Here is a 17,934-nt window from a genome sequence, read left to right on the forward strand (position 1 = left end):
ACAGCTGATGGCATGAGGCTGGAAACATGAACAGAAGAAAATGAGATGTGGACTAATGAAAAAGTCTTGCTGTTGAGAAGGAAGTTGTGTAAGGGCATACGTGTGGTTTGTATTACTAACTCAAGGTATGTGGTCAGAGGGGCAGAAATGATCAAATGCTTTCTTCTCCCGTGTTTCATACGGTGTGTTGTTTTCTGTAGGCTGTGCTGCAGGATGCTCAGTGTTGTCTTGATTTTCCTTGTAGAGGCAGTAATGCAAGAAATGATCCTGTCAGAATGAGGACAGAGGCTGCTTTCTGGCAGTGGGCTGTAACCAGGGGTGTTGGTGCCACATCCTAAACCTGGGTCTTAGATTGGTTACCCTACAATGTTGGTGGCATCCCAGGCTCTTGTAGGAGGCACTGAGTATTGCCTGGCTTTTTGTGTACCCTTCTGTTTCAGTGAGTGAGACACAGTGGGACTGGATTCAGCTAGGAGATTCACTAGTTGAATTATGCTGAGCAAATCACTAGCTATGGGCAAAGGGGAAGAATAGGGAAAGAATTTGGTCTTCAGTTAGGGTTTTTCTACAACTCTGAAATGTTAAAGATCAGTCAAAAAGACTGTAAATATTCCAGCTGTGAACTGTAGTCATTTTACTTGGTGTTCTTCACTGTTTCTTGCTGTTGTCTTTTCCAAGTGGAAATGTTAATATTTACTTTGGGGCAGTATTTCTTCTGCTGTTTGGTGGCACCTCTTGTTTATTCCCTAAACCTTCTCTCTTTCTACCACATTTAGATAACTGGCATTATGTCAAAATAATCACCACTTGTTTTAGTTCTCTGATTCTCAGCAGTGTTGATTTGCACTGTGATATTTGAAATTGCAAGATAGACAAGTGCACAAAAGAAAAAGCAACAAGAAAGAAAGAAATTCTACGTGATGAAAATCCATTTCACCATACTATCTTAACTATAGCTAATTGTGATTATGTCTTTAGGGGAGAACTAAGGGTAAGGATGAAGTCTGATGGTTGACCCTTTGCTTGTTGAATGTAGTCCAGGGCTGGAGCTTGGTGGAAGACATCATTGACTGATTGTGGCACTGGCATACTGTTGGGATAGATGGGGCAGTAGCTGACCCTGCAAATACTGGCTGTGGGAATACATTGACTCTCATGATTTCAGTAGCTTTTACATGTTAGTGTACCTGCTAACGTGCTTGAGGCTTGTATTTTTTTATGCCTATCACCCTTACTGCCTTGTGTTGTGCAGCAGACCTGTAAAATCCAAGCTAGCGTGAATTTATGTGGAGTTTGATGTTACCACTTGTGTTGGCACACAGTGTATTTGACAGGCGAAGTACTGGCAGGACACCAAAGAACAGGAGCTATCTTGTAGGCCTGCAGATGTAATGGAGGTAAGGCACTGTGCGTGCCACACTAGGTCCTTGTACCCTAAATGCTTTAGTGCTGGTTTTGACCAGGGAAATTCATGCATGTCGTATCTGGAAAGCCCTAGGCAACATAAAGCTGTATCATGGGTGTCCTCTTTATTGGGTTAACTTTTTAAGGAGTTTCTAAATCTATAAAATGCTGAAAGCTTAAACTTAAAAATACCCCACCTTTAAAGAAGCTCTGTGGTTAATGTTACATGTCAGTCAAAATGATTTTATTATGGAGCTTCCTAATACCATTTCCCTTTTCTTGCTTTTCTTTCCTTGCTTTTCTTAAGTTTCCTCTTGCCATGTTACTAATTGTTAGCACAAGGAAACTCTGCCATGAGATCAGATGTCACTCTGGGAATCACAGTCATGACTTCTGGCAGAGAGATTGACTTCCCAAAGTTCACAAGGTAGAGAGGAATGACCAAAGGTGAGTGGAGAAAGAGGGGCTCTGGCAGGGAGGTTGGACTAGATGATCGTTTGAGATCCTTTCCAACCCTTAAGATTCTGTGATTCTGTGAAATGGGTAGGAGAGCCTGATAGGGAACTCTGCTATGATCATCGATGCATGTTGACTTGTTGTGTTGCATTTAGTACAACTTTAGTTACACCTTGAATCAAAGAGGAAAAAATTCTCTCTCTACTTGGGTTGGGGTAGGAGAGTGTGGTGTTTTCACTATTTGCTTCATCTATATTCCTACACCCTTTCCCAGGTGTCCACTTCTGGTTTCTGTTAGGTGAAGGATGAAATGAACCATTAGTCTGACCTGATGGCATCAGTGAGAATAATTCTACATTGTCAACTCGTCTTTAGGGTCTTGTGTGGGCTTGTGGAGTCAGCATAGAATGGCTTGAGGGACAATGAGGTTCCACTGCAGGCTTCCTGGAGAAAGAATTACCTTGTTATTTGTGTCTGTAAGTTCCCCACTGAGCTTATTGGATAACAAGAGTTCTGGAAAGCAGAGGAAAATAGAGCTTGCTGTCAAATTTTAAAAAAAAAAAAGCCTGTTTCTGCCACACATGGAAGAGCAGAAGGCTGGAAAGGTAGAACCTTCCTTTGCCAGTGCTGTGCTACTTGTCCCTTGGTTTCCTGTATGAGAAATGATATAAAAATGCAAACCACCTCTATGCAGCACATGGGGATAAGTGAGTAAAAGCTCAGTGAAATTGCAAAGTATTTCCCCTGTTCATAAAAAGGAGCAACTGTTCTATTGGGAAGTTGCAAGAGAGGGCTGCCTGTCTTTCATTTCTTTTACAGTGTTTTCTCTTTTTCTCCCAGATGAGTGCTAAAAGAAGTGATGGTATTTTTGCACTCTCCAAGGAATGATGGGTTATAATCCGTTAAGAGACAAATGTCTAATTGAAATGGTGAATTTTGAGCACTGATTGCACTTTTCCTTGCATGTTGTTACTCGGTGACTATGGTATACAAATGCTTCCAGGTGGGAAAACTCTTCTTCATGTTTATACACTTAATGACTTGTTTTGATAAACCCTCCTTAATTTTAGCTGTATTTTTAGTTGGTCACTTTAAAAAAAAAAGTTGCACTTTTCCCCCTCAAAGTCTGCAAGTAGCATTTTTCTTGTTTTCTACCTCCTCACCTTACACACAGCCAATCAGAATATTTTTTAAATCGAAATTTAACTTTTGTAGTAAATGAACAATGTGTTTTGCTCCCAATCAGATTCCTCCTTTAGCTTAAGGCAGCATATAGTGACAGAAGTGATTAGCCAACGTCTCTTAAGTACAAAGGGTTTGTAATGTCCAGTCACCTGAAATGCCTCTGTTCTTTAAGATGAGTGAGTACTGCAGCCTGTGACTGCATACTGTTCTTCCAAATCCCCTCTTCACTTTAAATTACTGCTAGACCTGTGTGAGATTTGCTTTCAGTTTATATGACAAAAATCTGTGTAGAATTTGTGGATTCAGAGTCATGCCTTTGTGCTGGGTGTGCAGTTGCACACCTGTGAGTCATAGTGCGTAGTCAGAGCTCTGTTGGTTCTTTTCTGTGTTTCTGTCTTTCAAACAAGTTGCTTTTATAAGCCAAGTACAATGTATTTTAATTCATTTGATGTGAACACAAGCAAAAATACAAAAGATGAATGCAAACATTCAAGAAAATACCTGTAATAAATCTTCCCCATGTGTGAATTCTGTTCTAAGTGAATGGAAAGCACTGATTATTTTTGTGTATGGGAATACATATGCATTTTCTCATCACAGAAATTCTGCATATCATGTGGTTGTGATATGAAATGGTGTTTGGTTGGTTATCAAAGTCAGGAGTGGTTGTCTATCTGCTGTGCACCCCTTGGGAGTGGGTTCGTGGCTGCAGATGCCCATCTGCAGTTCCGACACATTTCTGCTGCTCACCCATTGCCACAGGACTATGCAAAATCCTGTGGTAAGATGGCTTGCACAAAACATTCATTGCCATGATAGCCCTTTCACTCTTATGCTACTTAGTCACAATATCCAGTGACGCAAAAGAAATGATATACTCTGTGCAGATGTGAGAGCACTAATAGTATAAATGCACATGCTTCTGAAAAGTAGCTCTAATCAAAGGTACAAGTGTCCATAGCATAAGGTAAATGTGATAAGTGAAAACAATCTCTAATATTAATAACAACATTTGTTGTAAGTTTTGGAATAAGTAGCACTACATATGAAGCTACAGTTGGGCAGACTGCAGTGCAGGTCAGCTGCACAAATACGTACCCATTGTGCCCTGGTGTCCCTGAATTTAATGTTGGTGACAGCCAGGGACATAACCAGGTTTGGTACCTTTTGCATGTTCTGAGTTAGGGGTTTATGTGCAATGGTTACTGTGGTGTCTGCAGTTACAAAAGCATGTACAGGTATGTAAAGATTTTTGGAGAAGTAGATATAATGCAGATAGACCATGGCAGCATGCAGCATCGAGCTTAGGTTTGGTTTATACCAGCTCTGTTGCTGTCAAACCCCAGGCATTTAATATATTCAAGCACTTTGTCTGGAGGGATCTTCAAAAGTGTGAAACAGCTATTACACCAAATCTGCCTTAGCATCTCCTGAGGTCTTGAGCTTTGGAAACCCATCTCAGTTCTGGTTTTGGTGTCAGCAATTGCCCTCTTCTTGGTGGCTCTCTGTCTTCCCTTCTTTGTCAGCTTTGGGAGGGAGCAAACTTGAAGCAGAAAGAAGTGGAGGCTGAAATGAATATTTAAGCTCTTCTAGATATATTTCACTGACAAATGAAATCGGTACTTCATTTTTGCAGGAGCCAGAGTCTTGCCAAGTAGTCTCAAAAAGAAGCTGGAGAATGATAAACACAAACCCCACAGCACTTCATGGGAGTTTATTTTGTTGTTTCAGTAGTGACTCATCTCCAGAATGATCCATTCACTTTTGGGGGGGGGGGGAAGAACCTAACAAAGGTCTCAGAGCCACCCATGAAATGCAATGTCTTGTTCAATTATTAGGTAAAGCATATGAGTATTTGAAGCCCTTGGGCGCAATTTTGAGAGTTATGCTGGCAAAAGATGTTTGTGGTCAGATCCTTTTCCTTTTTGTTAAACATCCTATATTTTAAAGAGAGTATAGGATGAGGAAAAAATGGGAGTTATGGACAGAGGAAGAAGTGGTAAGTATGCTTTTCTTTTTCTGGATGGACAGGATTGTTTTTGAAACCTCTGGGGTTATTAGGATGTCACTTTTTCCTTTCTGTACATCTTTGGCTGACTGACCTGAAAATCTGTATTTCAGCATGCGCTTCCTGAGGTGGCCATTCAGAAAGCCGACACCTCCTGTCTTGATTTTCCTCCTGCCCCTACTCATGATTCTCCAAAGGCAGCAGTGAGTACAAAAACAGGAAAGGGGAGTGATAAAGTGATGGAATACAGTGATGCCAGGAGGAAACAACTTTCTGACAGTAGCCATGCTCTGATGAAAAATAAACCAGAGGTGAACCACCTTCAGATACTTCTGACATTTGAGTCCTCTTTCTATAAAGTAGAAAGACTGTCCATTGTATTGACTGGATACAGCATTAGTGTTTTAGTAAACACCTACAAAGTATATATGGACTAAATTATCTAAAGGGCTTGTTAGCCTATCATCTGCATGCAAAAGAAAGTGATGATGGTGATGGAGGCTTCTTAGAAATTGAGTGAAGGACTGGCTCCTGTATGTTGTACTTCTGCATGTGAAAGCTGTGTCTTTTTCATTCAACCCCATTTTTATTTTGCTTTGTATCATTCCTGGATAGTGTGCAAATTGATGGAGTGATCTTTGTTTATTTTTTTCCCCTCATGGAACTGATAGAAAAATAGAACTGTATTATATAGCAAAATGTAACATGGGATATGAAAGTCTGTTACTGCTTGACTGCTTTTCTGGAGCTTCAGAACCTGTCCCAGGGGTTTAGGGGGATTCTCTTGATTTATTTGATGTCACATGTTTCTTTTGTGATAGGTACCTGGTGGTCAATGCAGATGCACTTTAAACTCTTCCCCATAGCACTAACTGCTCTTCAAGTTGCAGTATAATGTTGAGAATGAGTGGTGGCCTTCGGTGGTGCACTGTTCAAACAAGTCAACCCATAAATTGAGAGCACCATGGTCAATGAGTCCACTGTGAAGGTTTGGTGGGGAGATGGGTGTCTTACGAATGCTGACAACAGTGTCAGCCTTGGTCAGGAATCTGAGGAGACTGAGACAGGACTACTGTATTGGTGTTTTCTGATTTTATATTTCAACTGGGAAAAATAAGCTTGAGGGCAAAACTTCAAAACCTTTGGAAAAGGTTATCTGGATGAGAAGAAACTGTACTATGGCAATTCCTTCCTAAAAGGAGACATCATCCAGGGATCCTGCTGTGGGCTTGTTCACTTTGAGTATGGTAGTTTATATGCTTGTCTCCAAGCAAGGAAAGGATGAATTATGGGACATAGGCACTTGTGTCTCTACACCATCATCAGCTCTGAAGTCTTAATGAGAAGTGAAATCCCAAGGGTAGTACATGAGAAAGGAGAGTATTTAACCAAAAGACTTGGAAGTAAAACCACTCAACATGTGTCCCTTCTGTCTTTTGATGTTGGCCTGGTTCCATGCAGAAAATTTCCTAAAGATCTGCACAGTGATTGAGGCAGGGCTTACTTTAGAAGCAGCGGAAGTTAGGGTGAAGTATTATATTTGACTGCAGTTTGACATGTATCAAAATAATATAATATGTCCTAAATAAGAAACATTCTAACAAAAAGAAAAGAACTATTGGGAAATATGTAAAATGAAAGAAAAGCTATGAAATTATTTGTTAGGAACAATGTATCCTCTGGGTTTGCAAAAAGGAAATTCTTTTTTTAGCAAGAGAAAGCTGTATTTACTACACGAGGGTCAACATGATTTAATGGTTACCAACCAATTAGAAAGGAGGTTTCTTTAGTAAAATTGCTACCAGTAAACATGGAGATTTGAATTGCCTCATTGAGAGTTTACATTACCTGAAGTCAAGTAAGTGTATCCTACTTTGTACAGAAACTGTGAGCAACGATTTGTGTTGTGTCCTTATCAGGTGTGGTGCCTTTTTTTCCCTCACATTGTGAATATGAAGAAAGCCTCTAAAGCCAGTCATCTTTCCACAGTGGCCAGCAGAAGACACACTTTGGAAAAGGATTAGGTCATTGTTACTTTCTGCTTTGCTTTTCATTGTTTTCTCCACAAAATATATCTGTGTTTTTGGGCAGATTGTTTTCTCTCTGTCACGATTTTTTTTTTTCGTGATTACTTGAAGGTTTTAAGATACTTCTTTCACCACATTAACTTAGGAAAATTTCCTAAGCTGTCTGGCCAGTGCTTTTGTGAAGTTCATAGGCCACATGAAACTGAAATAGTGGTAGACTGAAACTATCCACCAGTGAAAATACTTCATCTACAGAACAAGTTGTTTCTGAGAAAAGTTGAGTAATGCTTGATTTGACTTTATTTTGTTTTGCTTTGGTTTCTTGGCTTCCAAATCTGTGTTGAAAAATACCTGCCAACTGTAATTATTTTACTGGAAGCTTTATTCAAGGTCTAATTTTACTGGAAGCCTGAAGGGGGGGAGGAGAGCAGTGCTGGGGAATGGTATCTGATGTTGAATGATGGCAATGTCAGGCATACTTATGATAAAAAAACTTGTTAATAAAATAAACATATAGTGCTGCTTTTGGCCCAACATGATGAATGGACTCTGCAGAAGTACTCATAGCAAGCTGACTGTTTTATTTCTGGACCAAAAACCTTTGCTGGTGGTTTTGGTTGTCTTTCATCAGAACTTCTTGGCACATGTTTAACTTTGAGCCCTCAAGCTGGTTGTGGTTGAAGTGTGTGTGTTGGTTTGTTTTTTTTTTTTTTCCAAGTGCTTTGGCTGAAAAGAAAATCAGTACTTTTCTGATAAGGAGACTGGAAATATTAATTTGCTTTAAAGACTAACTTCTTTTCAGTGGGATTCAGGTTTGCCGTTTCCTGTTGTTAAAAACTCAATTGTTGATAGTATTTCTCCATCAGGGAACCTCCTGAAGCAATTCCTGAATTTCTAGATGAGTCTGCTAACACCTTCATTGTCCATGTTTTCTCTTAAGAAGGAAAAAGAGAAGGGGAAAGAACATGTTTTTTGTGTGTGTGAACCCAAAGAGCAGCCTCTGTGGGGAAGTGTTTAATTTCTTCCACATTCTTAACTTCCTTCCATGGCTGGAGCATCACAGATGAGCAGGCACAAAGAGGTAGCTTGTTGCAAGAGAGCTGATGGCTTTCTGTCATGCAAAAAACTTCAGTGATTTATCCTCATGCCCAAAAGGAATTATTTGAGAGGAAGCATCTCTTGTTCTTACAATCTCAGTTTTCTTGATATAATTCTAGCCATCTCTCTGCAGTTCTCCTCGTGGTGTTCAGGGTGAGCTGAATACATGTTGTGGGTTGCTTCACTTAGTGAAAGTTTAAACTCTCATTTCAGACCCTCAAAGGTTCTGGTTAATTTTCATCAACAGTTGATGCAGTGTCTGTGCTTTCTGGTTTTGTTGGCCATGGCAAAAGCATGTGAGAAGTTTCAACTGCAGTACTGAAATTTGCAAAATATTTGTGAAATTAGACAATAAAGGACTGATGTTTCAGATGTGCTTTGTGTGAAGCAGAAATATTATGGCAGCAGCAGTTAACTTTGTGTTTTAATAGTTTAGGCAAATATGTTCGGGAACAGTGCAGTGGGAAACTATTTTCAGTTTGTTCTTAGGGGAAAAAAACAGCCATCCAGTCTGTGCTGGGCAGGACAGTGATGGTGCTGGGCACAACTTGCTTTTGTAGCTCACCATGAGAATGAAGAAGGATGAAAAGGCTACTTGGGGAAAGAGACTCTCTCCTTCTTCACCCACTTTTTCTTCAGGGAAAAAAATCCCAAACCCATGTTTGGTTTTTTTTACAATTATCTATTGAGAATAAACTTGAAAGGTATTTATAAACCATAGGGTTTATCTGATTTGTCTGGTTAGGCAAATCAGCAGGATCTGTTTGGGGAAGGAGCCAGAGAGGGTATTGCTGCCTCTGTTTTAAGCTTCAGGTAGAATCCGAAAATTAGAGGTTGCTACAAGTCCCATCTAGCATGTTTTATACAATTTGATATTTACACACTGAAAGCCTGTCTAGACTCTTCCCAGTTCTGTTTTATTACATACAGCGTCAATCACTGCATGTCTCTCCTTGTCAGTTTGTATATGGAAGGTTCATCCCGATTTGTCTGCATCTCTCTTCCTCATAAAACTCCCCTCAAAAGACTTTACCCCCTTTTACCCTAGAACTGCTTGTGCCAGGAGCCCGGCAGTGTCCCAAGCACCCACTTTGTCTGTGAGCACAGTGCGTTCTGCTGCTGCTGCAGACTTGCTGCACAGACCTCGACTGACTGGATCTGCTTTTAGAAAACCATCTTTCAAGCTTAGGGTGATTCATTGCATCGAGGGGCTGAAGGATGATCTATTTTAATCAGGAACTTGATGCAATTATGTTTAGTTTTGTCTTTGCCTGTATGTAAAATGAGAATTGTGGTACCATTCGTGTTCTGAGAATTAGTTTTGCTGCCTGGAACAAGCAGTATTTTATAAGGACTGAACAACTGTAGTCATGATGTTTGTTGATAAGCATTTTTTTGAGTTTTCTGGTGGATTCAAGAGAAGTAAAATTAGCTTTAATAGGAATTGTAAATTGTCTTCTGTCTGACCTCATGCTGATATTTGTTTATCTTCTGTTTTATGCTTTAATGATAGGCTATTGGAGGAGGTTGCTCTTGCTCCTTGTTTACATGGTGTCCAGCACAGTGGGATTCTTTCCCATGCTACTCCCATGTACTACAGATATTTCAGTAACAATGCAGTTGCACACAGCTCTCTCTCCTCTCCTCTCCTACACAATCTGCTTTAAACTGATCAACTTCTCCTTTCACCTGTCTTAAATGAAACTGTCAATTTTGCCTAGAATTGTTTTGAGCTTGTCAGAACTCTCTGCTGCCTGTTTGGTAACAAGAAGTACGTTTACATATATACTGGTAAACCCTTTATATTAAACAGAAGCAGAAGCTGTTTTGTGTGTTCTCAGGACTTCAAGAAAATTTGCACAACAAACAATTTTTGCCTTTTCTGAATGCTGAAATGTTTACTTCTTAATCTTGCAGAGACATCCATCACAGAACGTGTGTTTAAGAAAGAGGCAAATATGAAATCTGTAGACAAAGGATTAGAAAGTCAAATCCCAGTTTGGAAGGTAGATATATTTATTCCCTGCATTCACACTTGTTTACCATAGATGCAGCATTTGGGGTTTTCTCTATCTGTTGCTGCTTCTGGAATTACTCTGCATATTTAATTAGCAGTTTCACATTTGAATTATTCCCCAGCAAATTCGCCCCATTATCGGTCCCTCTTCTTCTGCTATCATGTGAAATTCTTCCTTTCAAGTATGACTTAACAAACACCAGAGATCTTGTTTCTGCAGACATGAATGCAACCTCCCCAGCATTGGAAGACTAAACTGCACACAGTTCTTAATTGCTTTCCTAATAATTGTGTGAATGTTGGTCCTTCTGGGCCTGAGCACTGTAAAATGTGACGTGTTGTCTTGCACATCTGCATTGGGGCTTGTGAAGGAGCTTGTTTAACTTGAGATATCATTGACCTGCCTGGTAGTGGTTTTCAGCTTGCTGTCTATAGTATTGAAATGAAATCTCTTGTTGCTAGTGCATTTTAATTACACAAGGTGCTGGTTTTCATGAGGGACTGAAAGTGGGATTTTTTTTTCTTTTTTTTTTTAAAGGAAGTATCTTCCTTATAAACAAAACACGTGCACACAAAAGATTTTATTTGCTTTTTTGGACTGGAAGCCTACTAAAGCAGTGATAATTTGCCAGATTGACTTTTCTTCCCCTTCTTATTGGAAACAACACAATTTTATTTTTTCTCTGATTGTGTTCAGATTGTGCTTTGTGAAAATTACATTGTCTTCCTCTTCCTGACCTATGGCAGACCAGATTTATCTGTTGCTGGATGTGTTTTGCCAGTCCTTTGCTGCTTTGCTGTCACAGTCTTGGGTGTGGTTTTTCTATGTCAGAAATGGTTAACCTTTGTTCAAGAGGTCTGATACTTCCTTTTGCAAGAAAATAATTGAACAGCATGTGAACGCGCTCCCTCTAAATGCTGAAGGCTTCCCTGTTGCAAAGAAACTCAAGTATGTGTTAAAAAAATGGAAACAGATATATTTTCTAATGTAACAGAAGAGGTCATTTGAATGTTTTCTCAACGGGAGAGCCACTTGAGTGAGCATGTTGGTTTACTGGTAAGAATTAAAACACTTCTACCAGAAAGAAAGCCCTCGAGGATGTCATGTTGAGTGAGGATGCCGAAAAGCTTCAGTGAATATTGAAATTTTTTAATATGGAATTGCTGTTGTAGTAAAGTTTTTGATGAGGCAGAAAAATAGGTAATCTTTCACCAGGTGAACAGAAATATAGTGATGGATATTTATGTAGTCTGGGCCATATTTTTTATTATTTTAGAAGTCTGAGAAACTTGAGTTTGTGTGTTTCTTAGTGTTTCCTTTGACAAATAAACATTTAAGAAGCTATTATATAGATTAATGCACTGTATTACTGTCATGTGCTCTGAATTTTATAACCTCTGGTATTTCAAGGCATACATTTTCAAGTGGATTGTACTTCTCTGTGCATTTGAGATACTGGAAATATTGAACACCAAACAGTTTGATTTTCTTTTTTTTAAGTTAGAAGGTGAGTACTATTTTCCAGCCGCTCCTTTTGTTCGCCAAACTCTGTTACTGCTGGCAGCAAATGCTTCTCGCTTGTGCGTAGAATCCAAATGCTGCTGTTGCAGGTCCTGAATGAGCTGTACCCCAGCTTTTGAGGTAGCCTCGGGAATTTGAGAAGACGTTTAATTTGCAATTTCAATTTATCATTGTCTGTGCTGAGCTTTGATTCTCTACTCTGCCTTCCTGTTACATGTTTACTTTTCACAACTTGAGTGCCTCTGGCCCTGCAGTTGAAGTTACAGCTGTTTTGTAAAGGAGAGACTTTTTTTTTTCTTTCTGAAGTACAGATTATTTTAAAAAGTGGATAATGTGCTGAAAAATTCTTGTATGCCTCATATGCAATTATATCTGTATATAAGGCAGGCTAGTAATCTTTCAGGATTCACAGCTTACTGTATCAGCCCTGAAATCATTGTCACTTCCAGTAAAAGTGCTTTCTTACTGCATTAAAAGGTTGTGCCCCTTATTTACTTATCAGCACTGATAACCAATTTGGTCATTATATTCATGGTTGACTATATAATCTCATACTTTCTGTCTCATGCTTATTTATAATGTACAATGAATATACTGTGATATCATGATGCCTGGTAGGTATTATTTTTTTTAAAGTGCTATGATAAAAAGCATTTGACTTAGTCTGCTAAGATTTATTTCATTACGGCTTACTGTTTGCTTTGCAATAACATTGACACTTTTAACTGATGCTCCCTAGCTCTTTAAGAACACTTGACATTTTATAAGCTGAACAGGGTGTGACGTTTTTCCCCTGAAGAATTTCTACTACAAGCTTTATTCTTGGCAGAAAGCTAGCTTTTTCTGAAAAAATACATCTGCAGTTATACAATGAAAAAAGCTTCAATTTTATGTCCAAGTGCTAATTATATAATTTGTATGAAAGCACCAGACTTCAAGTGCAGCGTATTGCAGGTTAAACCTAGTGTACTTTTTTTTTAAATACTGTTAAAAAAAAAGTCATAAGCAAAGGGGTCTAACATGTCTCCAACTCTGTAAGAATATCATTCCTGGGAAGCCAAATCTCTAAAGCTTTAAGCTTCTCTTTGATGCAAGGGATTAGTGGAGATTTCCATTTTTGTATGGGAAATTTTTGGGCTGTTAAGGATGCATGCACGGAACCACGTTTTCATGGGAGAAGTGTCATGTAAGAGTAATATTTCTCCCACTCCTGTGCCTCGTGTAGTTCTTTGTACTGATTTGCACAAGGTGTTTCAAAGAGGTTTGAACATTCATCTTGAACTCAGTGAAGAGCTTTTTTGCTCTTTAGTAGCTCAAGAAGATAAAACCCTATCCATTTGATGACCCAGGCTGTCACCTGCCACTCGAGGTAAGCATTAAAGCAACTTGGGTAAACACCAAGGTTTTACTATGCAGTCATTTACAGAGGTCAGCGGTAGTCAAACGTGTTCAGGTGACATTGCAAGGAAACATGTCTTGTGTCACAAGGTTGAGCAGAGGCCCCTTGATGAAGGCTAGATTTTTCTTCACCTTTAGTGAAACAAAGTATTTTTGGCTATTGTAATATAATTCTGCAAGAGGAATCTTTTACTCCTAGTGAATTTACTCTCTTGTCCATAGTGTGTTAGAAGAGAGTAATTTTTACAGTGTATATAGACTGTTATAAAGTGCATCATGTAATAAATAACTCATACTACGCTATGTGTGGTTGGTTTCTTGTGTATCTGTGAGGATGCTTCCAGGAGAAGAGCCTGATTGTGATGAAACCTACAGTGAGAAAGGCGGCGGAGACATCGATGGGATTTTCAGCTGCAAGAATGAAAATCAAATGTGAAATAAGAGATGACGGATTCATGGTTTTTAGAAGAAGATACATATTTTGTAAGCCAACAACATCTGTATGTAAGAGAAGGACTGATTTGTATCAGCCATTTACAATACTCAAATTGGTATTTACAATATAAATACTGTAATGTGCTTGTAGCATTGTAGCAATGGTATGTTTGCTCTTCATCTTTATTGTACATCCCCAAATCAGCATCCTTTGTTAGACTTTCATTGGTACTGTACCTGATAAAATGAGATGTTACTTTGACGTTTATGGTTGTTAAAACCCAACTTTGTAAATAATCTGCTTCCATTAGGGCCTTACAGTCTGAGTAGGTGTAGCTCACCATCTGCAGGTAATAATTGAGGTCGTCCTTGGTGAGTATTTCTTCATCTTTCAGAAGTTTTGTTGTTGGAGACTAAAGCAAAGAAATTCACAACTGTAAAATATGTGTACCCAAAGACAAATATTTTTAAGTGCAGAGAGAAAAGTTGTGTGAGGACTTCCCATCAAACTCCACATGTTCTTTTGCTACCTAAAGCAAGAAAATAAAATTCTGCTGGGCAGATTGAGAGCAAAATTTAAAGCAGGAGTAAAACCAAAGGAGCAAAAACCTTTAATATATTTTAAAATTATTTCATGTTGAACTACTTTCGTACTGTTTTGCTAAAAGTAACTATTAGTTTATTTTCTGCAAGGGACAAGACAGGTAATGTTTATGAATGGCATGAGCAAATGATTTTTTTTTTTTTAAAAAAAAAGTCATTGGGATTTTTTTCTCTCCACTATAATGTGATGCTCGAACAGTAAAAGCCTGTAGTTAGGTAAGGATGTCAGTAGTAGCTGAAACTTACTTTAATTCTTTACTGTAGGTTTCTCAGCATGTATGCTTTGTGCTTGTCTCCTCCTTTGGTAGTCTTTGGTAGTGAACAGTGAGAAAAATTGTGTTCTGCATAATAAGGATATTGTCTGTGTACAAATGCTCTGTTTTTAATCAAAAAGCCTTCCAAGAAACATAGTGCTAAAAGTAGTACTGCTCTTTCCAGCAGATACCAAACTGATGCTCCTGGACAGCTGCTTTAATTAAAAGCCATATCATTCTTAATTGCAACTAAAGATATTTGCTCTGTTGCAAGACATCTTGACACTTGAGTCTGATGTTCTGGCAGCCTGTTAAATATATTATCAATACTTTGTATGTGTAATCTCATGTTTGAAAACAGCACGGCGAGTGTAGACTTTGTATGGTGTAGCCATTTCTTTGCTTGGCATAGAACATCTGGAGTTTTGCTGTCATTTCATGGCTCTTTCTTAACCTGAACCATCAGAAAACAATTCAGCAGAGGCTGCTGGCTTTTACTTGACATCAAGAAGAAATTACAAAAATCTGAAGGCTTGGGTTGTTTCTGTCAAAAATGAATTCCTCCAGGTTTACTGAAAATTCATCTCAAGTCATTGCAAGTCCCCTGGCATGGAGAGTTTGACATGCACATGCATAAGGGTTTTGAGCTCTTCCTCCCCCAGCTTGTCTTTCTTACCATGCAAGCAATTCTTCATGTCTCCTTGGAAGAAAGCTGCAGAATAACAGAGTATTCTACTTGCTCAAATTTAGAAGTGCCATACAATATTGTTATTTAAGAGGGGAGACCTCACTTGGGTTAGTATTAATCAAGGTCATTTGAGGTTTAAACTAAAGGCAATAAATAAATGTGGGGTTTTATAATAATAAGAAATATTTGCAACAATCTTGAAAAACTATTTTGAAAACAACGTTAGACTCTGGAAAGCAGTTTTGATATTTAAGAGGATTAGATGTTTTCTGTCCATAAAAGCAGCCAGCAGAAACTCCAGCAGAGAGTGTTGTTGAATCTGTTTGAGCTGAAAGAACCTGGCACAATGGGAAGAGGAGGTGAGGATGGTCATGGAGCCTTGTTTTTGAAATACAAAGATGTCTATTTGTGCCTTCTATAAAGCCAAACAAAATATTTAGGAGATATACTTCTGTGTACACATATGTGTGTACAAACATGTATTATATATACACATACACACATGTACACTTTCAACATTTTCATGTCAAAGGGAAGGGAGTAGAGGAGAACACAAACACATATTCAGAGATTCCTGAAAATACGATGTGAGAGCCATGGTGTGCCATCCTGTGCTGCAGAGCATGGTAGTCTCTAGCACAGCTTCTGTGCAGTTGCTCATTCATAGTTTGTACTACATTTGCCTAGTTTACCTCGGGGACTTGGAAGATACGTATTTTCCTCTCTGAACCAAGTGTAGAGGTATCTGGGGAAGCTGAAGATGTCTGGGCATTTACCTTGAGCAAACAGTACTTACAAAGCATCTAATAAACTTTCATGAAATGTCTAAGGAAACAAAAAAAGGCTCCAGAGTTTTTTCTAGGCTAAAACATCAGTCTAAACTACTCCTTGAAAACAGAAAATTCAGTTAACTTGTGAGATAAGTAAAAATGTATGGACTATGTGTGTGTGACCAACAGAAGGTGATCCAAGAGGGAAGAATGTATTGCCTTCAGTCTAGGGAAATGGGAGTAAACATGTAGGAGTCAGTATTGCCTTTCAGTCATCCTTGCTCTGTTATTTTGATTGAACCTCCCTGTACAAAATATGCTCTCTATTTACAGTGAAAACATGTATTGACAGGGCAACTCACAGAATAGGAAGCTTAGCACAGAGTTGAAGACTTAATGAAGGGATGTTAGCAAGGAGTTATCTGGTAACATAAGCTGACTGTGTTATCATTGAGAATACATATTCTTTCCTCTTAAGGAATGCATCTGAATCTGCACATGGAATCTTTTATGTTAAGCATGAAAAAATTAATCTCGGTAAGCGAAATACCCAGGCCTATAGAAACTGAGGACCAGGAACTGCACCTCATTGGTCTACTAATAGTGCACAGCAGCAAGGCACTTACAGGTTTTTCGTCAGAGATTTTATAACAGACAGGCATAATATGCAAGAATTGCCTCCCATATTATTATGCCATATTATGACAGCTCTTCTTCAGTGTTTTTGACTGACTAAAACTTTCTCTGGAATGGAGCTGTGCCTTCAGGAAATTGATAGAACTACTGAATTACAGTGGGTCAGGGTGAAGCCTTCTGGTAGTAAGATTAGTTGACTCTCCAGATGTATAAACAAGACGTGTGTGAAGATAATTGTGAGATGTAATCCTGATCACACACACAAAAAAAGTATCCTTTATAGCTTATCTTGCTGTACAAATTAATAGAAAATAATCTTTTTGGTGTTTTGATTTACTGGTTTTTTAGTTCTTTTAAATTCAATATGCAGAATTTGCTGTGATAAATAATGAAATGAAAGCACGTTTTCACAGTGTTTTCTGAAGCCCAACAATACATTGTCATTGAGTTGCCTAGAGTAAGGGCTGGGTCACAGTTGTACATTATTCCTTCTAATCTGTGTTACCTTGTGCTTGTCAAGATAAGTTTATTGCACTCTCCAGCAGCTTAATTGTCTGGCTTTTCTCTGTGCCTCTGGGATTCTGCTGTTTTCTCTAGTCTTGATTAATTTGCACGGTTTAGTGCCACCCATCATGTATAGCTTTTCCCTGTCCACTCTATTATTGAGATATAGTTTAGCCCATGTCTTTACTTAAAGAAGAATGCTGATAGGGAGTTTTGGGTTTCTTGTGTGGGGGGATTTTTTGGGTTCCCCCCCTGCTATTAAAGTTTATTACTAGGCAACTGGAGGGGAATTAATGAGAACTAAACCAAGGCAGGCAGGCAGGCTGTTGGAGCACTCAGCTCTCCTCTGGTTTAGGCTCTGTAGGAGTCATTTTGTGCTGACATTCAAGGAAGCCTTTTGAGGGTAAACTTGCCCCTCTCCTTCCTTTCCCACTTCTCCCTAAGGCAGAGCAAGTGACTTCATAAAGCTCCTTCCAAATCACTTGCCAGAGTTCTGCAATAAAGTCCCTCCAAGATCCTGTCACTGGCTTTTGAGTTTTCAAATAACATCATGTTTTGGGTTTTTTTAAATCCAGAAACACAAAAATGTCATGGGCACTATGCACCTCAAACAGTGCCAGTAATATACCCATTTGCTACCAGCTGTGCAGCAGGGGAGGAGCAGTTGGGGCAGTGTGTTTATTTTGTATCTTCAGTTGGATTTGCTAAAGTAAACAGAATTTGTGAGGTTCCTGCCTACAGTCTGCTGGCCTGTTTTGGAGCCTGTTGTTTTGATTCCCAGATATACCATACCATGTCATTGGTATTCTATGAGGATGCATGGACACTCACACGGAGTGAAATCCTTGGGGCTCAGGAGGGAGATCGACAGTCTGGGCTGGGTTTTTACTCACAAACCACTGAGGAAAGCTGAATGCCACAGTGAAAAT

General features: G+C 39.0%; 1 protein-coding gene across 2 annotated transcripts in view; it reads left to right on the forward strand.

The window, feature by feature from the left end:
* Positions 1-17,934, forward strand: part of C10H1orf21 (chromosome 10 C1orf21 homolog) — a 114,567-nt gene that overhangs the window by 12,746 nt on the left and 83,887 nt on the right. The window contains exon 2 of one of the 2 annotated variants that reach the window (XM_062004230.1): positions 5,167-5,256. The exons of the other annotated variant lie outside the window; for it this stretch is intronic. The gene's annotated coding sequence lies outside the window, so the exon portion shown is untranslated. The remainder of the gene's footprint in view (positions 1-5,166; positions 5,257-17,934) is intronic. 2 annotated transcript variants of the gene reach the window in all.

The sequence above is a fragment of the Colius striatus genome, chromosome 10 (assembly GCF_028858725.1).
Source record: "Colius striatus isolate bColStr4 chromosome 10, bColStr4.1.hap1, whole genome shotgun sequence".
Classification (NCBI taxonomy): Eukaryota; Metazoa; Chordata; class Aves; order Coliiformes; family Coliidae; genus Colius; species Colius striatus.